Source organism: Balaenoptera musculus, chromosome 11 (genome assembly GCF_009873245.2).
Source record: "Balaenoptera musculus isolate JJ_BM4_2016_0621 chromosome 11, mBalMus1.pri.v3, whole genome shotgun sequence".
Lineage (NCBI taxonomy): Eukaryota > Metazoa > Chordata > Mammalia > Artiodactyla > Balaenopteridae > Balaenoptera > Balaenoptera musculus.
In genome coordinates this window covers 46,422,130-46,446,458 of record NC_045795.1, presented here as the reverse complement: position 1 = coordinate 46,446,458, position 24,329 = coordinate 46,422,130, and the positions used below count along the sequence as shown (strand labels likewise).

The 24,329-nt window shown below is 34.6% G+C and overlaps 1 protein-coding gene across 1 annotated transcript in view; it reads right to left on the bottom strand.

Moving 5' to 3' along the window:
- The window catches only part of KHDRBS2 (KH RNA binding domain containing, signal transduction associated 2), a 721,197-nt gene that overhangs the window by 339,971 nt on the left and 356,897 nt on the right, over window positions 1–24,329 (bottom strand). The window lies entirely within an intron of this gene.

Here is a 24,329-nt window from a genome sequence, read left to right as displayed (position 1 = left end):
TCTTAAAAAGGAAAGCACCCTGCTTAAGAAAAAATTAAAAAAGACAAAGGACAAAGACAATCATAAAAAGGAAAATAAATACCTTTACATGAAGGTACCTAGGGATCAAAAATGGAGAGGTAGAAATTTGTTAGTTTGAGGTGAAAGAGAACAATCCAGGAAGATTTCCATGTATAAAGTGATGAAGCCATGACAGAAAATTGATAGGGTTAGAGAACAGTTAATAATCCAGTTTTCCTAAAGCATCACGTCTGAGGTGGACAGTAGACAGTGTGTGGATGGAACGCAGATTGGGACGCAGGGCTTGTGTTCTCAAGACAGTGAACACTCACAGAATGACTTCACCAAGCATCGGCTTTGGAGAGACACTCAGGTATGTGGACGAGGGATCGGAGTCAGGGGGATGCTACTTAGCTGTTCTACTAAAACCTGATCACGGTAAGATCTTTCATAGTCCAGATGTGAGACAAGAAAGGTTGAATGAGGGCAGAATTCAACTTTTGCTTTTAACTAGTTTTTGTCCCTTTTAACAAGTCATTCCTGGCCTTGTTTTCACATCTGGAAAATGAATAGGTAGTTGCAATCCAACTTGTGGAAAATGAACAACTTGATTAAAAAATGGACAAAATATATGAAAGACACTACACAAAAGAAGATATACAGGTTGCAAAGAAGCATATGAAAAGGTGATCAACAACCTGTGCCATTAAGCAAATGGAAAGTAAAATAATGATATATGACCACACACTGATTAGAAAGGCAAAAATTCAAAACACTGACAACACCAAATGCTACCAAGGCTATGAAGCAGCAGAAACTCTTATTTATTGTTGGTGGGAATGCAAAATATGGTACAGCCACTTCAGAAGACAGTTTGGTAGTACCTTACAAAACTAAATATACTCATCGTACAATCCAGCAATCATGCTCCTTGGTATTTACCCAAAGAGGTTGAAAATTAGTACAAATGTTTAGAGAAGCTGTATTCATAATTACCAAAATTTGGAGGCAAGAAAGAAGTCCTTCAGTGGGTGAATGGGTAAATAAACTGGTATATCCTGACAGTCGAATATTATTCAGCAATTAAAAATGGAGGTTCCTTTAAAAACTAAAAATAGAACTACCATAAGACCCAGCAATCCCACTACTGAGCATATACCCTGAGAAAACCATAATTCAAAAAGAGTCATGTACCAAAATGTTCATTGCAGCTCTATTTACAATAGCCAGGACATGGAAGCAACCTAAGTGTCCATCATCGGATGAATGGATAAAGATGTGGCACATATATACAATGGAATATTACTCAGCCATAAAAAGAAACGAAATGGAGTTATTTGTAGTGAGGTGGATGGACCTAGAGTCTGTCATACAGAGTGAAGTAAGTCAGAAAGAGAAAAACAAATACAGTATGCTAACACATATATATGGAATCTAAGGAAAAAAAAAAAAAAGGTCATGAAGAACCTAGTGGCAAGACGGGAATAAAGACACAGATTTACTAGAGAATGGACTTGAGGATATGGGGAGGGGGAAGGGTAAGCTGTGACAAAGTGAGAGAGTGGCATGGACATATATACACTACCAAACGTAAAATAGATAGCCAGTGGGAAGCAACCGCATAGCGCAGGGAGATCAGCTCTGTGCTTTGTGACCACCTAGAGGGGTGGCATAGGGAGAGTGGGAGGGAGGGAGATACAAGAGGGAAGAGATATGGGAACATATGTATATGTATAACTGATTCACTTTGTTATAAAGCAGAAACTAACACACCATTGTAAAGCAATTATACTCCAAGAAAGATGTTAAAAAAAACAAACAAAAAATACTGTGAGCTATCAATCCATGAATAGACATGGAGTAAACTTAAATATATATTACTAAGTGAGACAAACCAATCTAAATAGATAGTATATGATTCCAATTATATGACATTCTGAAAAATGCAAAACTATGGAGACGGTAAAAGAATCAGTTGTAGCCAAAGGCAGTGGGGAGGGAGGGATGAATAGGTGGAGCACAGAGGATTTTTAGGGCAGTGAAACTGTTCTGTATGAAACAATAATGGTGGATACATGTCTTACTCATTCAGGCTGCTATCACAGAATACTGAGTGGCCTATAAACAACAGAAATTTATTTTTCACAGTTCTATAAGTTAAGTCCAAGATCAAGGAGCTGGCATATTCAATATCTGGTGAGGGCCTACTTCTTGGTTCATAGATAAGCTTCTTTTTCTCTGTGTCCTCAGATGGCAGAAGGGGTAAGGGATCTCTCTGAGGTCTCAAATAAGGGCTCAAATTTCATTTTATGAGGGCTCCACCCTCAAGATTTAATCACATCAAAGTCCCCTACCTCCTAATACCATCACCTTGGTGGTTAGGATTTCAACATATGGATTTTAGGGGGACTCTATAGGAGTACATGTCACTATGACTTTGTCAAAACTCTTAGAAAATATCTCCCACCAAAAGTGAGCCCTAATATAAACTATAGACTTTGTGTGATAATGATGCTTCAATGTAGGTTCATTAATTGTAACATCTGGTGGGGGATGGTGCCAATGGGGGAGGCTATGCTTGGGGGGTGGGGGGCAGAAGGTGTATGGGAAATCTGTGTACCTTCCTCTCACTTTTGTTGTGAACCTAAAACTGCTGTAAAAAATAAAGTTTATTTACAAAGGCAACCAGGATATGGCATGATGCTATGAAATAAAGACCATTTTTATCAAATTGAAACAGCTCACACAAGCTTAACAAATTCTGGTGCTAGATAAGTATGTCTTTGCTCATCAGAGATAGGAAGTTGCTAAAACCTCCTCTGTCTGGGCTGCCTGGTCCTATTCATGGCTCCCCAGTGAGTGATGAGGGTGGAAGCTCTATTACCCCCATTTATAGACTCACGGGTTAAGTGATGAATGTGAGGCAAACCACAAGCAGGAATTTAGTGGTAGAAAACATTTTAAATGCCTCATATTTCTCATCTTTATCCCAGTTAATTACTCCTTTTTTATTTTCCTCTTGTCTGAGATCCTGTCAGCCTAGGCCTACTCAGAAATTAAGCGTGCTGGAATCAAACGAGCACAGATTTCTGAATCAGAGCTCCAAGTCCCTTAGTCTACATACATTATTATAGGCTGTATGGGGGATGCCCTTCCAAATCCATGTGTTCTTTTTGAAAACAGAAAAGGCAGTCAAAGAATATCATTCTGCCCTTGTTGCTAAACTGGTATTATTGCTGTTGCTGTTGGTGGTGGTGATGAAGTTGAGTTTTTGACATGTGTGTAAAGTGTGTCACTGGTAGCTGTCTGATTAAGGAATTGAGACTAGGGAAGCAAATGTTTAGATAAATGTAGGCATCAGATAGGCAGCTTTCTAGGCCTAAAGACAGGCATTCTGAGCTCTAGTTTGGATTCTGTCTGTGTGGAATTACAAAAATCAATTTTCCTCTGTCTACTACCTATTTTTTTATCCCTAAGTGGAATAACAGAAAACCTGACACCACTTCTGGAGATTTGAAGAAAACTCAAACTACTCTAGGTAGTGAGCCTCTAGGTAACCACATTTACATGCATGTGTGTCTGCTATGTCTGTTATGTGTACATTAGAAAGAGAACAAAAACTGAGGGCAAAGGATCAGGTAAAGGGAAAAGCAGAACATAGAGCAACCTGGTATTCATATGAAATATGTTATTGTGCAGAAAATTTAAAACATACAGAAGACATCTAAAGGAGTCAGGAGAGGGTTAGCAAAAGCAACAGAAGTGTGACTCAGGGCACAGAGAAATGGGGTTGAGTAGCTCACATTATAACAAAATGGGCAATAAATGACAGCATAGTCATTGTCGGTATGTTGGAAATTGACTTACAAAGCTTGATGAGATCTAAGTTCACAGTGTGAATAGATAAAACTGTTATGTCAAAACTATTCATGTAAACCACCTAGCTCATAAGATCTTTTTTTATCAATTCTTACGAACTGGCTAGTTTTGGCATAACTTCTATTTGTAAAATCATGACTACAACATGATCTTTTATTAATGTCACCCTTCTGAAAGGTAGTCTTTTGTCTAATTTCCTCATTTCAAATTATTTCCAGCCATGTTCACTGGCTTAAAATCTAACAAAGAATAACCATCAAATAGTCACACCTTTCCAAAGTTTGAAAACCACTGGCTTACGTATGAGATAAGAAGAAAAGACCTACCCTCTGTCTGCAGGAGCTGTAAGATCCAGTACTTTCACATGGGGCCCAGCACTGGCTGTTTCAGAGGATAAGGGGTGAAATATCACTTTAGTGATATTTTCTCCCCTTTTACAATTCTAAGAGTAGTGTGAGAAAATCTATTTTTATGTATTTGACTTGGAATAAAAATAATTTCCTACTTTAAAAAAATAATACAAGACATCAAGAGCTTAAAGGAGATATAACACATGATTGTGGCATTACTGTACAATGGTAGGATTTAGGTTGTTTAATTTCATGATAAAAAAAATTTAGGGGCCATGACAATTTTCTGAAGAGTTAAGTTTTAAAACTGTGAGCAAAGAATAAAATTATCTGTATAGAACTCTGGAGACACTATGTCATGTAGCAATTATGAATGTGAATGTGTAGTCCCATTGCCTGGGTCAGATTCAGGCATTGGTGCTTACTATCTGTGTGGCTTAATGTAAGAGTTCAAGGCCATGAATTTTCTTATTGATAAAATGAAATTAACAATAGTAATAAACAAAACAGTATGGCTGGTTGGATGATTAAATAAATAAACATATGTAAATTGCTTAAGATAATGTCTCACACACAGGGAGCACAGGTTAAATGTTAGCTATTGTTTTTCCCATGCAGATTACAGGATCTCCAATTCTGATATATTACCTATTTGAAATCATCAGGCAAGTCTGTTATATCCACCTTATTTTCTTTGAAGAATTTTAGTTAAAAGAGAAATCTTCAAGTGTTAAATGTACATGAATACATTTTATCCCATAGTTTTCTAAAGTAGTAAAGACTCTCAGGAAAATACTAAATTATGAAATATGAAAAACTCGCTATTGACTATTTATCCTTGAAATGTTAAGGCCTTGGGTGAAAATGTGTTACAGGAAAACTCTGATTTGATGAATTAAGGAAGATTCAGAACCATGGATCAGTGTTGGGCTGCTTTATTTGTACAGTACATTTAACCAGCAGTCAAGTCTGAAGCCAGCTTTGACTGAATATCTGGAAAAGATATAATCCTAAAAAGTCTACAGCTAGAGCATATTTAGACTTAGTGATCGTAATATCATTCGTATGAAATGAAGGTCTATGGAAGAACAATAAAACCAAAATACTGACTTTTAAAAGAAGGTTTGGTAGAAAAGCAACTGGAAAGAGAAAAGTGAAATGCTTGTGACGAAATAGAATACTCATGTAAATCACTCCATAAAAGCAAAAATTAATAAAATATCAACATTTTATTCAGGGAGTGTGAGGAGGGACATTACCCATCTTAAAATCAGATAATTTTTAATATAAAAGAAAACTAAAAAGGCCAAAAAATTTTAAAGAAAAGAAATACTTAAGACAAACGTTTTAAATTCAATTCATTTAGAAGAGATGTATAAATAAAGAAAACATAAGATATCAGTTCATTAGTTCAAATCAGTAGTCTCACTTTAAATTACATGGTAATATACTTGGTCAGTGAGCAACACAGGTCAAAGTTAGAGGATATGTTGAGGTTCTTCTAAATGTTCCTGCCATTTCTATTGCCTTACTTTCGTAACAAACATTAAATTGTACCCATCTGCAAGTGTTCTTATATCATTTATCTACTAAGTAACTTCTCTTGCAATTCTATATAACAGTATATTCTATAAACTTCCCAAGTTTCATTACATACATATTAAAGTGGACTTCCTTATTGATTTTCTTTCAATATGTGTGTAAATATTTTAGCAAATTATATTGGACACTGATTGGCAACATTCTTGGGATTTTCAAATTGTTCTTAAATTTTTTAAATTTTGAAAGCAATACTTGCTTAGTACAAAAAGTAATATGATACAAAGATAAGTAATGAAAAAGTTAATAACCTTTTCATGACATCTCTCCAGCACACCCTCCTGAAGGTTAAAAAAATAGGATGGTGTTTATTCTTTCACTTTTTTCACTGTTCTTTTATTTTTTCTATTAAAAAAAGGATTATAGTATTCATGTTGCTTGGCTAGCTCCTCTTTTAACTGAACAATATATCATGGCCAGTCCTCATGGTCATTGAGACAGAACTCACTCTTTCTAGTAGCTAATTATTTTTCCATAGCATATGTATAATTTACTGATACAGTTGACCTTTCTATTTATGGAAGTTTAAAAGCAGACTGCTGCTTTGTGACTACAACTATGATTATTATTTTATTACATGGTCTTTATGCTGAAGTTAGATTCTCTGAAAAGGATTATTGTGTCAAATGATGTGGATTTATTTTTATTGCCAGACTTTCCAAAATGGTTTGTATTAATTCACAGTTCTACTAACAGGATATTAAAGTGCTTATTCCCCATAACTTTGCTAACAATAGTAAGTCATCATTTTTTAATTTGCCATCTATATGGATAAAAAATTGTATCTCACGGTGAATATCTTCTTATTAGTCATCTGGATCTCCTTTCTGAATACCCTCTTCACTTTTCTATCAGTTTATTTGTAAATTTTAAGACTCTATTTGTAAGAACTTCTGTTTCAAAGCATGATGGGATAGCTGGGAGCAAATTTACCCTCCTGTCTGACAAAAACAAGAAAGTGGGAAATAATTTTCTAAAACGCCACCATTTTCAAAGTTGTGGAATGAAGGCAGCTCAGGATCATCATCTTTGAGTGATGGGAAACAAATGAGGTAAGCCCTATGATTTACTGCCTTGAGAAAGTCTCCAAGCCATGACATAGGGAAGAAAAATTCAGGCAGAGCCCAGAAAACGTCCTGAGTTGCAGAGACATTGTTGAGGGTCCACGGAGACCAAGGTGGTTAGACAGAGCTCCCAGGAAAGAGTAATGAAGAGCTGCAAAATTAGACAACTCTGCAAATCTAAAGAGGATCCATTTTGAACATTCAACAGAGTCCTTTTCATTGCTTGTGTGAGAGGAAACTACCCAGGACCAAGAAAAAAGCAATACCAGAAAAGACTAGAAGAAGCTGTCAATGTTGCTCACAGGGGACCAGAAGTGGAGACCGATCAACTACACTGGAAAGCTTCTAATCATGGGGATGCTGGGTCGGGTGCTCAGAGGGTCTTTCATCAGTGTGGGGAATGACTAGCCCTGGATTAAACAGCTCTCTGTCGTTGTCTGACAAATCTTAAAAGCAAGACACAGTAAGATCAATCTGTTTGCAAGTAACAACCACATTCCAGAATAAAGTTCAACAATATATAGTAATAAAAACATAAAAATTCACAATGTCTAGCAACAATCTAAAATTACCAGGCAAGCAAAGAAGCAATAAGATATGATCAATAATCAGGAGAAAAATCAATGAATTGAAACTGATCCAGAACTGTTACAAATGTTAGAATTAGCTGTCAAAGGTATTAAAATAGTTATTAAAACTATCCCATTTAATGAAACAGTTAAGTAGACCTAGTGGGGAGGCCTAAATTGAATTTCTAGAGATGAAAATCACAATGGGTGAAATGACAACTACACTGGATAGGATCATAAGAGATTAGATCATGCAGAAAAAAATGAATGAACTTGAAAACATGGCAACAGAAACTGTCTAAAATAAACACCAGAGATAAATAAGAATTAGAAAAAAATGAACAGAAAAAGAGAAAACATGAGTTACTATATCAGAATCAAGAGAGGTAATATCAGTATAGATCTTACAGATATTAAACATAATAAGGAAATATTATGACCAACTTTATGGCAATAAATTCAACAACCTAGATAAAGTGGATAAATTCTTTGAAAGACAGAAGCTTCCAAAGTTCACTCAAGATGATATAGGTAATATAGATAATAATTTTTCTTCTCACAAAGAAAAATTCATTCCTGGATGACATCATTGATGAAATTAACCAAGTGTTTATGAAAGAAATATTACTAGTTTTCCCCAAAGTCTTTCAGAAATTTGAAGAGCATGGGATATTTGTCTGACCAAAAAATAAAGTAAACCTCAGCAAAATAAGAATAGAAGCAAACTTTCTTAACCTGATAAAAAAGATCTCTGTAAAACCTAAAACTAATATCATATTAATGATGAAAGACTGAATTATTCTGCCACAGATGAGGGAAAAGGCAAGTCTGCTTGCATCACTACTACCTAACACAATATTGGAAGTTCTGGCAAATGAAACAGGACAAGGAAAAAAAAAAAAGGCATCCAAATTGGATAAAATGCTTTTGTTCACAGATGACATATTTGTCTATGTAAGGAATCTAATGGAATTTACTAAAAAGTTAGTAGAAGCCATTAATGAACAAACTCAGGAATTCTGTAAGATATAAAATACATGTAAAATAAATTATATTTTATGTACTCACAATGAATAATTAGAAATTAAAAATATAAAAACATATCTTTTTTAATAGCATCAAAATATGAAATAGAGATACTCTTGTAAAAGATGGAAAAGACCTTTACATTGAAATTTATAAAGCTGATGAGAGAAATTAAGGAAAATCTAAATAAATGGAGAGATAAACCATGTCATGGGTTGGAAGGCTCAATAGTGTTACATGGTCAATTCTCCTCAAATTGGCTTATTTCTTTAATGAGATCTAATTTATAATGTCATTCTGGGGACAGTAAGTGGGCCATGGGGATAGGTGGGAGGAAGAGATTTTTTACAAAGAGCCGTAAGGAAACCTTTGGAGTGACGGAGATATTAATTATTTTGAGTGCAGTGATTGTTTCACAGATGTATACATATGCCAAAATATCAAATTGTCCACTTTAAGTAGGTACAAATTTTTTAACAATCATATAATATTTGATAAAAATTTTAACTATTTCTTTTTTATTATGAATTTTAATCCTTAAACTGTAATGAACATTATAATTTTTGAAGTCTAACAATGGTCTTCAGATTTTATTTATGACATCTTTTATTTTATTGTTATATAGATAAATATTTCTAGTCAGATAAGCATCTTTTATTCATAAAATCTAGGACTCGAGTTGTATTAAAATGTCAAAAACTAAGGTTATGTAAATATTATCTTATATTCTATTTAATATTTTTTATGTTAATTTAGATTTTATTCAATTTAGAATTTATTAGTTTATTAATTTATTAATTCTAAGTAGATAAAGATACGTTAATTGTACATCATTTATTATAAGTAATGGTTGCACAGAAATACATGTTAACTTAAAACGTGGAACATAATAGTTAAGCTTAATTATCCTTATACTTCTTTTTTTTTTAATCAATTAAATCATTTATTCAGTATTTATTGAGAGGCTCTAATGTATCAGTATAGGAATTCAGGAGTGAACTAAATTGACAAAAATCTTCGCCTGAAGTGAGCTAAAATTTTGGTGTTGGGGAGTGATGGGCAAAAAATAAAAAAATAAAAAAACAATATTTGATGAAGTACTGTATTAAATATTAAATATGTGATGATATTGCTATATTAAGAATATGTGGAGAGGCTGCGACAGTGAGAGGCCCACGCACCGCAATGAAGATTGGCCCCCGCTTGCCACAACTGGAGAAAGCCCTCGCACAGAAACGAAGACCCAACACAGTAGGCAGTAATGTTATTGCCATTTTAAGAATGAGAAAACTGACACAGATTAAATGACATGTCTATACACACAGGGAGTATAAATAATTATGAATTTTTTTTCATATAGAAATAATTATAAAAAGTGTTTTGGTGTTATAAAAATGTACTGTGGGTTTATAGATGGAGGTCCAAGGGTATGCGGGAAGCATAGCAGAAAAAGAAAGTAATGTGTGGTTCTGATTCTGGGTGACAGAAAAGAGGCCACATGACAAAAAGAACCATAAATGCAAAGGGACATGTATTTTTTTTTATAAAAGAACTGTGTGAGAGGCATTAATCTTTGCTGGTATGGGGGTGGGTAAGCTTAGGAGGAACAGGGCCTGAGTTTGGTAAGTAGTTTGAAAGCAGATTGTGAAAGTACCTTTCTTAGGAATTTGAAACTGATCGTGTAGACAGGGGAGTTTCTAAGAGTTTTAAAGTAGAATACAAGTGCTTTAGAAAGACAGTGCAGTGAAAGGGCATAGAATCCTCTCCTGAGTTAGTAACTGTATAATATGATGACAGTGGAAAGCAAACAAGGGAAAGTTTGGAGAACAAGTTTGGAAACACAAACCAGGAGACTGATGCCACCAGACAAAGGCTCAAGTCCAGATCTGTGCACTCAAGGGCTGCAGCAAACTCTGGTATGATCTGGGCCAGAGACCATCTTTGAGGGGTCTCATGAGGCAGCCAGGATTTGGGATTATTGGTCATGGAAATTCTTGGTTAAAGGTGGATGGGCACTGAGTCTGTGAGTTTGAAACTCAGGAGAGAATTCGAAGCAAGATGTTTTGGTGTCATCAGCAAACTGGTGGGATCAGTCAGGAGAGTGAAGAATGTTGTACAGGAAAAACAGCTGGATTCTTCTTCTTATTTTTTAAAGTCATCTCCCATGTCTGTATAATGGAAAGTTGTGGGACAGAATTTCAAGCCAGTCTCTGGCTTCCTGACTTCATTCATCACCTCCTTCATCCTTAGCATTCATCATCTTTTTCCAGGAGCAGTATCTACTTGACCCAATGTAGCTCAAAAGAAGCTGCCTAAGATTTGGAATATGATAGACTTTACATTACTGACTTTGTCATGAATAACTGGGCAAACAGGAAAATGTGCTTAAAGTTTAGAGAAAACAACAAGAAAAAGAACAACAAAAATAATAAAAATATAGCCTACCTTATAGAGTCTTTAGGAAGATAAGTAATAATAACCATAAAGCACTAAGTAGGCACATGAAAGGTCTGTAGACTTACTTTACAGTAAGCATAGAATAACTACTATATGCTAAATATTGAGGTTATAGTTACAAGCAAGTCACCTTTTTTACCCCTAAGAAACATAAAAATCTCAATTATAAGCTGCTTTACAAAACATTAAAGAAGTTATATCAATTTTACTCATTAAAATTTGAGAATTATACTCAACTGGGTACTGACAACTTTAGAAGAGTACTGCCTGTTACTCAGAGTATTATAAAGAATAGAAAACATCTCCTTCTTTTAAGTCTCCAAGCCAACTATCTCAGGGCTATCACATTTAAAAATAAATAGAATTATGACATTCTCCCACCTCAAAAGCAAAAGTTAAGAATTGTTTGCCCAAACTGCCCAATCTGTCCTGTTAACACTCTAACAATTTGGTGGCCCAAGGGTGACTGCATTCATAATCCATCACTTCGAAAACACAGGTTGATTCAACTCACAATAAATAGATGAAAATATGCTGTAAAGCATAAACTGTATGATGTACATCTGTTGCTCAGATATGGAATAACACAAGGATGAGATATTTATTTCCTATATTACAGCTGAGTTTTGCAATTAGCTATAAAATTGTAGCATGTGATAGTTCTGTATCTACAAATAAAATAGGCTATGAGAGCAAATAATTATTAGGATTCGTTTCACAGATGTAGAGATTGACACCACTGACCTTTCCCCTCTGAGCTCTGCCCAATCTTGGATACTCCCTACACCAAGTGCTTTCCAGTATCAAAGGAGATGTTGGCAGGGTTCTACTCATTGCTTGCACAGGTGAGCAAACCATGTTCTTGTGTTTATCTCAGTGTATAAAATGTGAAAATTTCCACATAAAAATGGAAGTTTCCTATAGTAAACAATGTGATTGTTACCAATTTACATTTTGATTGCCTATTCAAATTCAGTATATAATACAGCAATTCTTTTTGGCTTCTATATTCAAATTTATACTTAGTAATTGTAGTCTCTGGAATTTATTTAGTATAAAGTGTCAAGCAAAGCTGAATGAATTCTCTGGACTTCCCTGGTGGCACAGTGGTTAAGAATCCACCTGTCAATTCAGGGGACGCGGGTTCGAGCCCTGTTCTGGGAAGATCCCACATGCCACGGTGCAACTAAGACCATGTGCCACAACTACTGAGCCTGCGCTCTGGAGCCTGGGATCCACAACTACTGAGCCCGCATGCTACAACTACTGAAGCCCGTGAGCCTTGAGCCCATGATCCGCAACAAGAGAAGACACTGCAGTGAGAAGCCTGTGCACTGCAACGAAAAGTAACCCCCACTTGCCACAACTACAGAAAGCCCGCACACAGCAATGAAGACCCAACGCAGCCAATAAATAAATAAATAAATAAGTAAGTAAATTTATTTTAAAAATATAAAATTGCTATGTGGAGACAGGTTAGTGAAGAGGAAATATGAGTCTGCTATTTGTATAATTCTCTATCTGTTGAGGCATGAGTATTTTAAATTCTGAACTATTCATACTGTTCTTCGCAATGGCCAAATATCTCATACAATTACTTCATTTATTTTATTTAATCTGACTTTACTCACAATATACTTTCTAGCATATCTTAAGATCATATAAACATAATAAATATGCATTTTAGTGGGGGGCTACAATATGACATGGATTTAACAGAGGGCTACATGCAGGTCATTATATTTTTGTATTGTAGGAAGAACAATTATTCAAACAGGCACATATATTTTTGTTAGTTTCTATCATACTTGATATTTCTACCCATATTTTATGGCAAAGGTAATTTATGATCTATACCATATTTATAACTGAAAAATAGATTTCATGATGCTTTAGAAAGATTATAAAACTAAGATTGTTTGTTGGGCCATAAAATCGATTTTCTGTCTGATTCTCTTTTCCATGTTACCACTATTTTTAAAGACTACTGGCAACTCTTTGGTAGTGAAATGTGAAAGTAAATAGTACTACTTATTACAAAATATTGTATTTTAACAATTGCATAAAAATTACAAGTCTGCTACAAGCAAATATATTTCCTCTAAAGATGGCTGAAAAAGGATCCAAATAAGGCAATGATCCTTTTTCAATCTATGGGAAGGTAGGATACAGTGCATTTTTGCTCCTGTGTGGTTCTCTATGTCACCAGAAAATAGAGTGGGAAGAAGTGCTAATATAGGACGCCATAAAGAAAATAATTATGGGGGGTTAGAAATTAGAGCTCAGGAGTTTATCATTTTATTATAATAACATGTGTCAGCTCTGTGCTTAAGTATGTAACAACTTTCCCATCTGTCATCAAATTATACCTTAGTGAATGTTGATGTTTTATCATATGTAGTTTTAATAGTTAATATACAAATTTAAGTATTGGCCAACATTATTCTTTCTGTCTGTTTGTTTATATCTAGGAGGTATTATTTTTTAAATATTCTAGAATAATCGTATTTTGGCCATCCTCACTAAATCAAATTTTTACAAAGTAATGTAAATTCTAAGTGCCAATAACATTTAATTTCTGTTGTGGTTTGGATGCCTCATACATCATTTTGCAATATCCAATTGTATTTGTTATTTTTAAAAGTGTTGAAAGTAAGTTTTAAAATTAATCTTAAATGTTAAAAATATGTACCCTATTGATGTCATATTTTATCTGACTCGAGTGATTGTAAAGTTTTTTCTTTCAAGTAATTATCAGAAAAACAACTTTGAGAGAAGATTCTAATTTTACTGTAGTTATAGCTTACAAGCAAGTCCTTCAGATTGATTCCTCATAGCTGTCTTTAACATGTGTGGCTCTAGGCCAATATCAAAAGCTAACATCAGTTTTTCTACCTGCATGAATTTGGCGTAGAAAACATTTTACCTAATTTCTATCACTTAGTCATGTTAATAGCAATATAGCAAGAGTCTGCCCAAAGGCCATTTTCTACCATCTGGATATCTGAGGGTTATTAACACCCCCTCAATCATTCACATTCAACTTATTGAGAGTGAGGTACGGGGAAGATTTCAGCAAGTTGGAATGTGTCACAAGGAGAGAGAAAATTACTCACTCAAAATCGATTAATTTGTCAAGACTCCTTGATGTTGCTAAGTTCTTGCACGTTATCATGAAATATAACAAAACCACACTGTGAATACAAATTTGTTGACAAGCAGAAAACTAACAGTCTAAAAATAATATAACTGTCCTTTAACAAATATTTAAACACATTAACCTACATTTACTATAAATAGATATATCTTCAAAATTGTTGGATGAAGCTGTTATTTGTATTAACTTTTTGCATGAATTTAAACATCATTTCTCTGGGTTTTTTGGTCTTCTCATCCACTAAACAAAGATCAAGATTATTTGATTTCTTAACCCTCTCCTCCCCAAATCTAACATCCTATAGCTTGACATTTTTATTTGTAAAGACAATGAACACAGAAGTGTTGAGAAACAGCCAGGTTCTTATAATTGGCAATTCTTATAGGAAATGCTAAAAGAAAGTAATTTCAACATTGTGTACCAACGTGGACTTTCTGAATGAATTGGCAGGTGATAATGGACTCCATAAAACACTTAAAGGAAGATGACTAGTGACTGTAAGTTTAATGAGAATATGTATAGAGAGAAAAAAAAGGAGAATCATAATGAAAGCAAGTAAAGGGGGAGTTAATTTAAGCAAGTTATTTCATGAGTTGCCTGGAGGAAGCTAAGTACCAGGCTTCAGTAGTTTTGCTTCAGTTCAGTGTTAAACTTAAAAAGATCAAAGAAAGATCATTCAAAATTAATACATGCAATTTTCTCAGGTGGATAGAAATAATCTTCTGACAACTTTTGTTTCAAAGAAGCTACTCTTTTGCATATCTGAAATACATACCTCTCAATTTTACATAATAATATGAATCACCAAAGAATTCAATCCTACTGCACACAAACAAAAAAATATTTTTCTTTATAATGGTAAAAATATACTCTAAAAATTACTAAAAGTTTTGCCTAAAATACCACCCATATGGATCTTCATTGGAAATCACTATAAGAAAATATGGTTTGATTCCTTTATATATTATCATATAACAGGGGTAAAGTTTGACATAAAGCTTATGATCACAGATACATAAGCCTTTGATAGTCATTTGTTGAAACTTTCAAGTAACTGAACTTTTTATAAAGGTTGAAAGTTTTATAAAGGCCAAAATAATAATACTACCCAAAAAAACAAAAAAATCTGAATGTCGGACTTAAAAACTTTTATTTGGACAAGGATCTATATATCTATGAGGATATATATATAAATAGATACATAGATTTTATATAAAATCAAAGAAGTTGATTCAAGCATTTTTATATGCTCACCTTTCTAGTAATCGTTTTAAATATTAAAATTTCATGCTTTTGAGGGAGCATTGCAGACTAACCAATTCTTGAATCTTACAAAGAAGTGAGATATCCCATCGGTATAAGCCATCATAGAATATATACTGGTCACAATTGCTTCTCAAGGACATACAGAAACATATCTAACAAGTACCACCTAATTAAAGAGGAAGATTCTCTTTTCTCTATAAATTGTGCAGTCCTGCATAGAATGGACCTATTTATTGAAATTTCTTCTTGACTTTACAAAGGTAATTTTTCTTGATTAATAGAAAGCTGATTAAGAATCCCAGAATTTATTGTCTTGGAAAATAAAATAATTTTAATTTCAAGTTGCCAAACGCTGTGTTTCCATATATACATATATATGGAAATACCCTCAGAATTCCCAAATTGGGTGATAGAAACTTGGAATTCAGAAATTCTTTCAGATTTACTGCGGCAAAGATTCAGGAGATTGAGAAAAAGCATAGAAGATTGAGTAAACTCTCATGGGCATGTCATATCTCTCTTTCTTTTGTTTCCTAAGACCATATTTTTTCATTAAAGGAATTTAGGTAGACTCTTGAAAACTGAGGTTAATGAACAGACCTCTGAAGAGAGGACATGAGATAATAAATGTTGCCTAAGATTCATGATCCCTGGAACTAAGCAAAAATCAGTGGATTTTGAATGAGAGATGTTTATAAAGTTTATTTATCCTTCTTTTTCCTATTGCCATTATCAGTCTCACCTCTGTCAATTTTGTTCTCAGCTAGCAATAGGACAAGAGAGGAAGGGAGATAATGGTTGAGAAGTATCCAGGTAGCAGAAGATTAACTCTGTGGGGATCAGCAAAGAAAAAAGGTGAGAGAAAGTGCAGGGGCAACTGGAGAAAGGGAGATTATATGTCTAAACAGGGAGTTCTTCAGAGGCTGTTCTTGCACAACACATTGTGTTGGAGACTGTCAGAATAGCCAGGAATGATTAATATTTTATTACCTAAAAATATACATTCACAGAATATGATACTTGAGGTTTTACAATACCATAATAGTAATTAGCACATTATTCTGCAAAGTGGGGACAAATTCCCTGAGTAAAATTGTTTGCTTCAATGTTGCTAAATCCTCAATATTATTCATATTCTGAACAATGCATTAAGATTGAATGAACCATGATACACCACATTAAAAAAACAGAGGATAAAAACAATATGATATCTCAATATATACAGAAAGAGCATTTGACAAAATTCAACACCCATTTATGATAAAAACTCTCAATAAAGTGTGTATAGAGGGAACATATAATTATGTTTAACACAATAAAGGCCATATATGACAAACCCACAGCTAACATCATACTCAGTGGTGAAAACCTAAAGCTCTTCCTTTAAGATCCAGCACAAGACAAAGATGTCCACTCTTGCTGTTTCTATTCAACATAGTATTGGCAGTCCTAGCCATGGTAATTAGATGAGAAAAGAAATAAAAGTCATCCAAATTGGAAAGGAAGAAGTAAAACTGTCACTATTAGCAGATGATACTACATATATGAGAAACCTTAAAGATTGCACCAAAAAAGCTACTAGAACTAATAAATGAATTCAGCAAATTTGCAGGACACAAAACTAATATACAATCTGTTGCATTTATATACACTAATAACAAACTGTCAGAAAGAGAGATTAAGAAAATAATCCCATTTATAAATGCATCAGTAAGAATAAAATAACTAGGAATAAATTTAATCAAGGAGGTGTAAGGCTTATAGTATGAAAACTAAGAAATTGATTAAAGAAATTAAAGACAACAAAAATAAACAGAAAGTTATACCATATTCATGGATAGAAAAATTAGCATTGTTAAAATGTCCATACTACCCAAAGCAATATACAGATTCAATGCCATCCCTATCAAAATACCAATGGCATTTTTCACAGAACTGGAAAAACTAATCCTAAAATTTGTATGGAATCACCAAAGACCCCAAATGGCCAAAGCAATCTTGAGAAAGAACAAAACTGGAGGTGTCACACTCCTTGACTTCAAACTATACTACAAAGCTATATAGTAATCAAAACAGTATGGGACTGGCACAAAACAGATACATATATCAATGGTGAATAGAGAGCCCAGACATAAACCCAGGCTCATATGGACAATTAATCTATGACAAAGGAGGCAAGACTATACAATACAATGGGGAAAAGAAAGTTTCTTCAGAAAATGGTGTTGGGAAAACTGGACAGCTACATGCAAAAGAATGAATCTGAATCACTATCTTACACCATATGCAAAAGTAAACTCAAGATGGATTAGAAACTTGAATGTAAGACCTGAAAATATAGAACTACAAGGAGAAAACATAGGCAGTAAGCACTCTGACATTAGTCTTAACAATATTTTTTTGGCTCTGTCTCCTCAGGCAAGGGAAACAAAAGCAAAAATAAGCAAATGGGACCTAATCAAACTAAAAAGCTTTTGCACAGTGAAGGAAACTGTGGGAAGCATGCAGTCTTAGCCAGAGGTAACTCCTGGAGGAGACAGTATGTTTCTCACAGAAAGCAAAGCCTTTACCCTTGACTTGGAATGCACTCTTTTCCCCAGGCCTGAGGAATGTAAAAGAGATTAGCAAAGCTATCTCAAGCCAGGAGACCTCAGGGAGCTGAGAGTCCTGGTTGTTCCTTATGGCTGGGGGCTGTGTGTGTGCCTGGTTAAGGGAAGATAATGTTCAAGGATAGTTATTGTAAACTTGTTGACGTCCACGGTGGTGACTGAACTGAGACGATAAGAAATTCTATGGGTTCATTGTTTAATAATGAATTCCTCTTCTGTCTATATTAGATTCAGTAAATTCTAAATAAAGTGCCTTGCAACTATCAGTTGTCTTGGTCCTTCTGAACACATACTTGCGGTGCTATTCAGTCCCTTACCCCTCTCCGTCGGAACCTGGAAGACCCCCTGCGGTGGCTGGACCATCGCAGGAAACAATCAATGAAACAAAAAGGCTGCCTATGAATGAGAAAACATATTTGCAAATGATATACCCAATAAGGGATTAGTATCCAGAATATATAAAGAAATCATACAACTCATCATCAAAAAACAATCTGATTAGAATATGGGTAGAGGACTTACATAGACATTTTTCCAAAAAAGACATAGAGATGGCCAACAGGCACATGAAAAGATGCTCAACATCACTCATTATTAGGAAAATGCATATAAAAATCACGATAAAATATTAACTCACCCCTGTCAGAATGGCTATTATCAAAAAGACAAATATAAGTGTTGGTGAGGATATAGAGAAAAGGAAACCTCCTTCACTGTTGGTGGGAAAGTAAGTAGTGCAGCCACTATAGAAAACAGTATGGAGGGTCCTCAAAAAATTAAAAATAGAACTGCCACATGATCCAGCAATTCCACTCCTGGGTATTTAACCAAAGAAAACAAAAACACTAATTCAAAAAGATATATGCACCCTTATATTCATTGCAGCATTATTTACAATAGCCAAGGTATGGAAGCAGTCTTAGTTCCTATCAATAGATGGTTGGATAAAGGAAGTTATATATATATATATATATATATATATATATATATATATATATATATATATATATATATATAATGGAATATTACTCAGCCATAAAGAAGAATGAAATCTTGGCATTTGTAACAACATGGACGGACCTAGAGGGTATTTTGCTAAGTAAAATAAGTCAGACAGAGAAAGACAAATATTGTATGATTCCACTTACACATGGACTCTAAAAATCAAGCAAGTGAACAAACATAACTAAACAGAAAGAGAGTCATAGATACAGAGAACAAACAGGTGATTGTCAGAGGGGAGGGGGATTGGGAGGAAAGAAATATGTGAGGCAGATTATAGATTATAGATGATGGATGTTAATTAAAACTATTGTGGTAATCATTTCATGATGTATGTAGGTCAAATAGTTATACTGTATGCCTTAAACTTATACAGTGTTGTATGTCAATTACATCTCAATATAACTGTGAAAAATGTTTGATATTATAAGAAGGTAATAGAAAGGTCTGTGATAATAGTGTATTGATAAGTAAATGTTCCCCCAAGATGAACGTATTACCCATATTAAACACCTATATGGAACAATATAGATCATAAAAATGCACACAAGAAAATTTTCTTGCTAAAGTTTATTTTTAATAGTAATAGTTTATTAATTATAAATAACTTTCACTAAACATCTCAAAACTATAAAACCATATTTTTTAAATGAGTATATTTCACGAAAATAAAACAGGATTGCCTTATTTGGAATATTCTTTGCTAAAATTTTACAAACATTATTTTCACAAGAAATAATTATGTTCAAATATTTATTGTACTGAATAATGTGCTAAACTAGCCAGAAGACAGAATGTACACCACTTCTTGTTCCCTGTCAGCTTCTCCATTCCTTCAAGCTTTGTTTATATTTTGTAGCAAGATACCACATATTTTTGATTGCATACCCAAGTACACACAGAAATATTTGCAAGTTAAATTTTATTTATTTAGAAGCATTTTCTTTGCAATGTGTTTCTCTTTGTTCCTTGGATACCTAATTTCCATGGATTTAATTTTAAATGTCTTTCCTTGATTTTAATTTTCTTTCTCAATATCAAAAAAACAATCCAGTTAAAAAATGGGTGCAAGACCTAAAGAGACACTTCACCAAGGAAGACATACAGATGGCTAAGAGGTACATGAAAAGATGCTCGACATCAGTAATTATTAGAGAAATGCAAATCAAAACTACAAAGAGGTATCACCTCACGCTGGTTAGAATGACCATTATCAAAAAATCTAGAAACAATAAATGATGGAAAGGGTGTGGTGAAAAGGGAACCCTCCTGCCCTGTTGGTGTGAATGTAAATTGATACAACCACTATGGAAAACAGTATGGAGGTTCCTTTAAAAAAACTAAAAATAGAACTACCATATGACCCAGCAATTCCACTACTGGGCATATACCCTGAGAAAACCATAATTCAAGAAGAGACATGTATCACAATGTTCATTGCAGAACTATTTACAATAGCCAGGATGTGGAACCAACCTAAATGTCCATCCACAAATGAATGGATAAAGAAGATGTGGCACATATATATAATGGAATATTACTCAGCCATAAAAAGAAATGAAATTGAGTTATTTGTAGTGAGGTGGGTGGACCTAGAGTCTGTCATACAGAGTGAAGTCAGAAAGAGAAAAACAAATACCATATGCTAACGCATATATATGGAATCTAAAAAAAAAAAAGGTAGTGATGAACCTAGTTGCAGGGCAGGAATAAAGAGGTAGACATAGAGAATGGACTTGAGGACATGGGATGGGAGGGGGAAGTTGGTGCTAAGTGAGAGTAGCATCAACATATATACACTACTGAATGTAATATAGTTGGATGGTGGGAAGCAGCAGCATAGCACAGGGAGATCAGCTCAGCGCTTTGCAGTGACCTAGAGGGGTGGGATAGGGAGGATGGGAGGGATGCTCAAGAGGGAGGGGATATGAGGACATGTTTATGCATATGGCTGATTTGTTTTGTTGTGCAGCAGAAATTAACACAGTATTGTGAAGCAATTATACTTCAATAAAGATCTATTAAAAAAAATTAAGCCAAATAATACCTTTCAAAATAAACAGAAATATGTTAGGTGTAAATAAAAAGAATTGATACTATCAAGCATAAAACATGAAAAGACAAGATAGGATTCCTAGAATCGTTAACATAATACATGCAATCCATTTATGATCCATAATAATAACCAGTTATTTATACAAAAATGACATTTCACTTAGAAAAGGACTAAAATTGCATGCAGAATGGTACAATGTAGGTAATTAAAGAACTGGTAAATCTGCCTGTAGAAATCACATTAATGCTTTATATGTGTGTGAGTGCTTAAGCATACAGGTACACACCAACAGAGAGAAAGAGACAGAGAGAGAGAGGAGAGATGATGCTGGCTAATCCTTTTACAAAGGTACTAGGAAACAAGTTAGGCAGATAAAATAACCAGACATAGATTATCAGACACAATTCAGAAATATACTTACAGATCACAGAATCAATGCTCTCTACTACATTTAAAACAACTAGACATTATAAACATGTTTATACAACACCTCTGTACTTATTATAACTTAGGTGCACACTGATGTCCATTAGATTAACCACTTAGCTTAAATTCCATTAACATTATCATAATAGAAAAATATCACATATAAAAATGCATGGACTCCACATTTTAAGAATTACCTCTTTGCCCCTCTCCTTTCATGTTTTAAGATGGAACAGTAAAGATAAAAACTGGTTCTTAAGAGCAAAATGAGGTAAAGCCTCAGATCACCCATGATGCCATCTAGGACTAATTCTTTCTCAGTTGCTTTCAAATAGTGCAGAAGATTGTACTAAAGTCAAGCCTATCCTAAAATGCTTTAAGCCAATTTTTTTAACTTAAAGAGAAAAAAAATAAATACTGTGTGAATCAAACCCTAACAAGAACAAAACATTCACTTAGATGGTTCACATGAAGAGATTTTAATGAAAAGGCTATTTGGAGATGCATGGGCTGGAAAGGATAAGCCATTCTGAATCCAGCAACACGGCAAGACATGACCATCTCTGGTACTGAAGAAACAGGGGAGGAAGTAGCTACAGGGATGTTGAAACCATGGAGCGGGTACTTCCCAGTGGATATTTAGTCCTGGGGGTATGTAGGTACTAGTAGACACATAGCTCCAGAGCAAGGAGGACAAATGGGTGAAACATCCAGACCTCTCACTGCCACCTTCTGCACCCCTGCTATTGCCTCTCCCTGGCCAAACTCGGGCACCCCACCTAAGCCAGAGAGCTAGGAAGTTAGATAGGTACAAGATTCAGCCTTCCTAGTCTTAGAACAGAGAAGAAAAGAAAGGTGAATGGATATGGAGTGGGAAAATGGATAAAAATCCAACAGAGATACCCAGTCTTTTAAAATTGTATTCCATTTTCACCGTAGAATTATATATCAAACCAAATTAAAGGGGATCAAAAATCAAGGATGTTTATGGTTTCCTTTGCTGTGCAAAAGCTTTTAAGTTTCATTAGGTCCCATTTCTTTATTTGTGTTTTTATTTCCAATTCTCTAGGAGGTGGGTCAAAAAGGATCTTGCTGTGATTTATGTCATAGAGCATTCTGCCTATGTTTTCCTCTAAGAGTTTGATAGTGTCTGGCCTTACATTTAGGTCTTTAATCCGTTTTGAGTTTATTTTTGTGTATGGTGTTAGGGAGTGTTCTAATTTCATACTTTTACATGTACCTGTCCAGTTTTCCCAGCACCACTTATTGAAGAGGCTGTCTTTTCTCCACTATATATTCCTGCCTCCTTTATCAAAGATAAAGTGACCATATGTGCATGGGTTTATCTCTGGGCTTTCTATCCTGTTCCATTGATCTATATTTCTGTTTTTGTGCCGGTACCATACTGTCTTGATTACTGTAGCTTTGCAGTATAGTCTGAAGTCAGGGATCCTGATTCTTCCAGCTCCGTTTTTCTTTCTCATGATTGCTTTGGCTATTTGGGGTCTTTTGCGTTTCCATACAAATTGTGAAATTTTTTGTTCTAGTTCTGTGAAAAATGCTAGTGGTAGTTTGATAAAGATTGCATTGAATCTGTAGATTGCTTTGGGTAGTAGACTCATTTTCACAATGTTGATTCTTCCAATCCAAGAACATGGTACATCTCTCCATCTATCTGTATCATCTTTAATTTCTTTCATCAGTGTCCTATAATTTTCTGCATACAGGTCTTTTGTCTCCTTAGGTAGGTTTATTCCTAGATATTTTATTCTTTTTGTTGCAATGGTAAATGGGAGTGTTTTCTTAATTTCACTTTCAGATTTTTCATCATTAGTGTATAGGAATGCCAGAGATTTCTGTGCATTAATTTTGTATCCTGCTACTTTACCAAATTCATTGATTAGCTCTAGTAGTTTTCTGGTAGCATCTTTAGGATTCTCTATGTATAGTATCGTGTCATCTGCAAACAGTGACAGCTTTACTTCTTCTTTTCCCCTCAGAATGGGAGAAAATTTTTGCAAGTGAAGCAACTGACAAAGGATTAATCTCCAAAATTTACAAGCAGCTCATGCAGCTCAATATCAAAAAATCAAACAAGCCAATCCAAAAATAGGCAGAAGATGTAAATAGACATTTCTCCAAAGAAGGTATACCGATTGCCAACAAATACATGAAAGAATGCTCAACATGATTAATCATTAGAGAAACGCAAATCAAAACTACAATGACATATCGTCTCACACCGGTCAGAATGGCCATCATCAAAAAATCTACAAACAATAAATGCTGGAGAGGGTGTGGAGGAAAGAGAACCCTCTTGCACTATTGGTGGGAATGTAAATTGATACAGCCACTATGGAGAACAGTATGGAGGTTCCCTAAGAAACTAAAAATAGAACTACCATACGACCCAGCAATCCCACTACTGGGCATATACCCTGAGAAAACCATAATTCAAAAAGAGTCATGTACCAAAATGTTCATTGCAGCTCTATTTACAATAGCCAGGACATGGAAGCAACCTAAGTGTCCATCATGGGATGAATGGATAAAGAAGATGTGGCACATATATACAATGGAATATTACTCAGCCATAAAAAGAAATGAAATTGAGTTATTTGCAGTGAGGTGGATGGACCTAGAGTCTGTCATACAGAGTGAAGTAAGTCAGAAAGAGAAAAACAAATACTGTATGCTAACACATATATATGGAATCTAAGGAAAAAAAAAAAAAGAAAAGGTCATGAAGAACCTAGGGGCCCGACGGGAGTAAAGACACAGTCCTACTAGATAATGGACTTGAGGATATGGGGAGGGGGGAGGGTAAGCTGTGACAAAGTGAGAGAGTGGCATGGACATGTATACACTA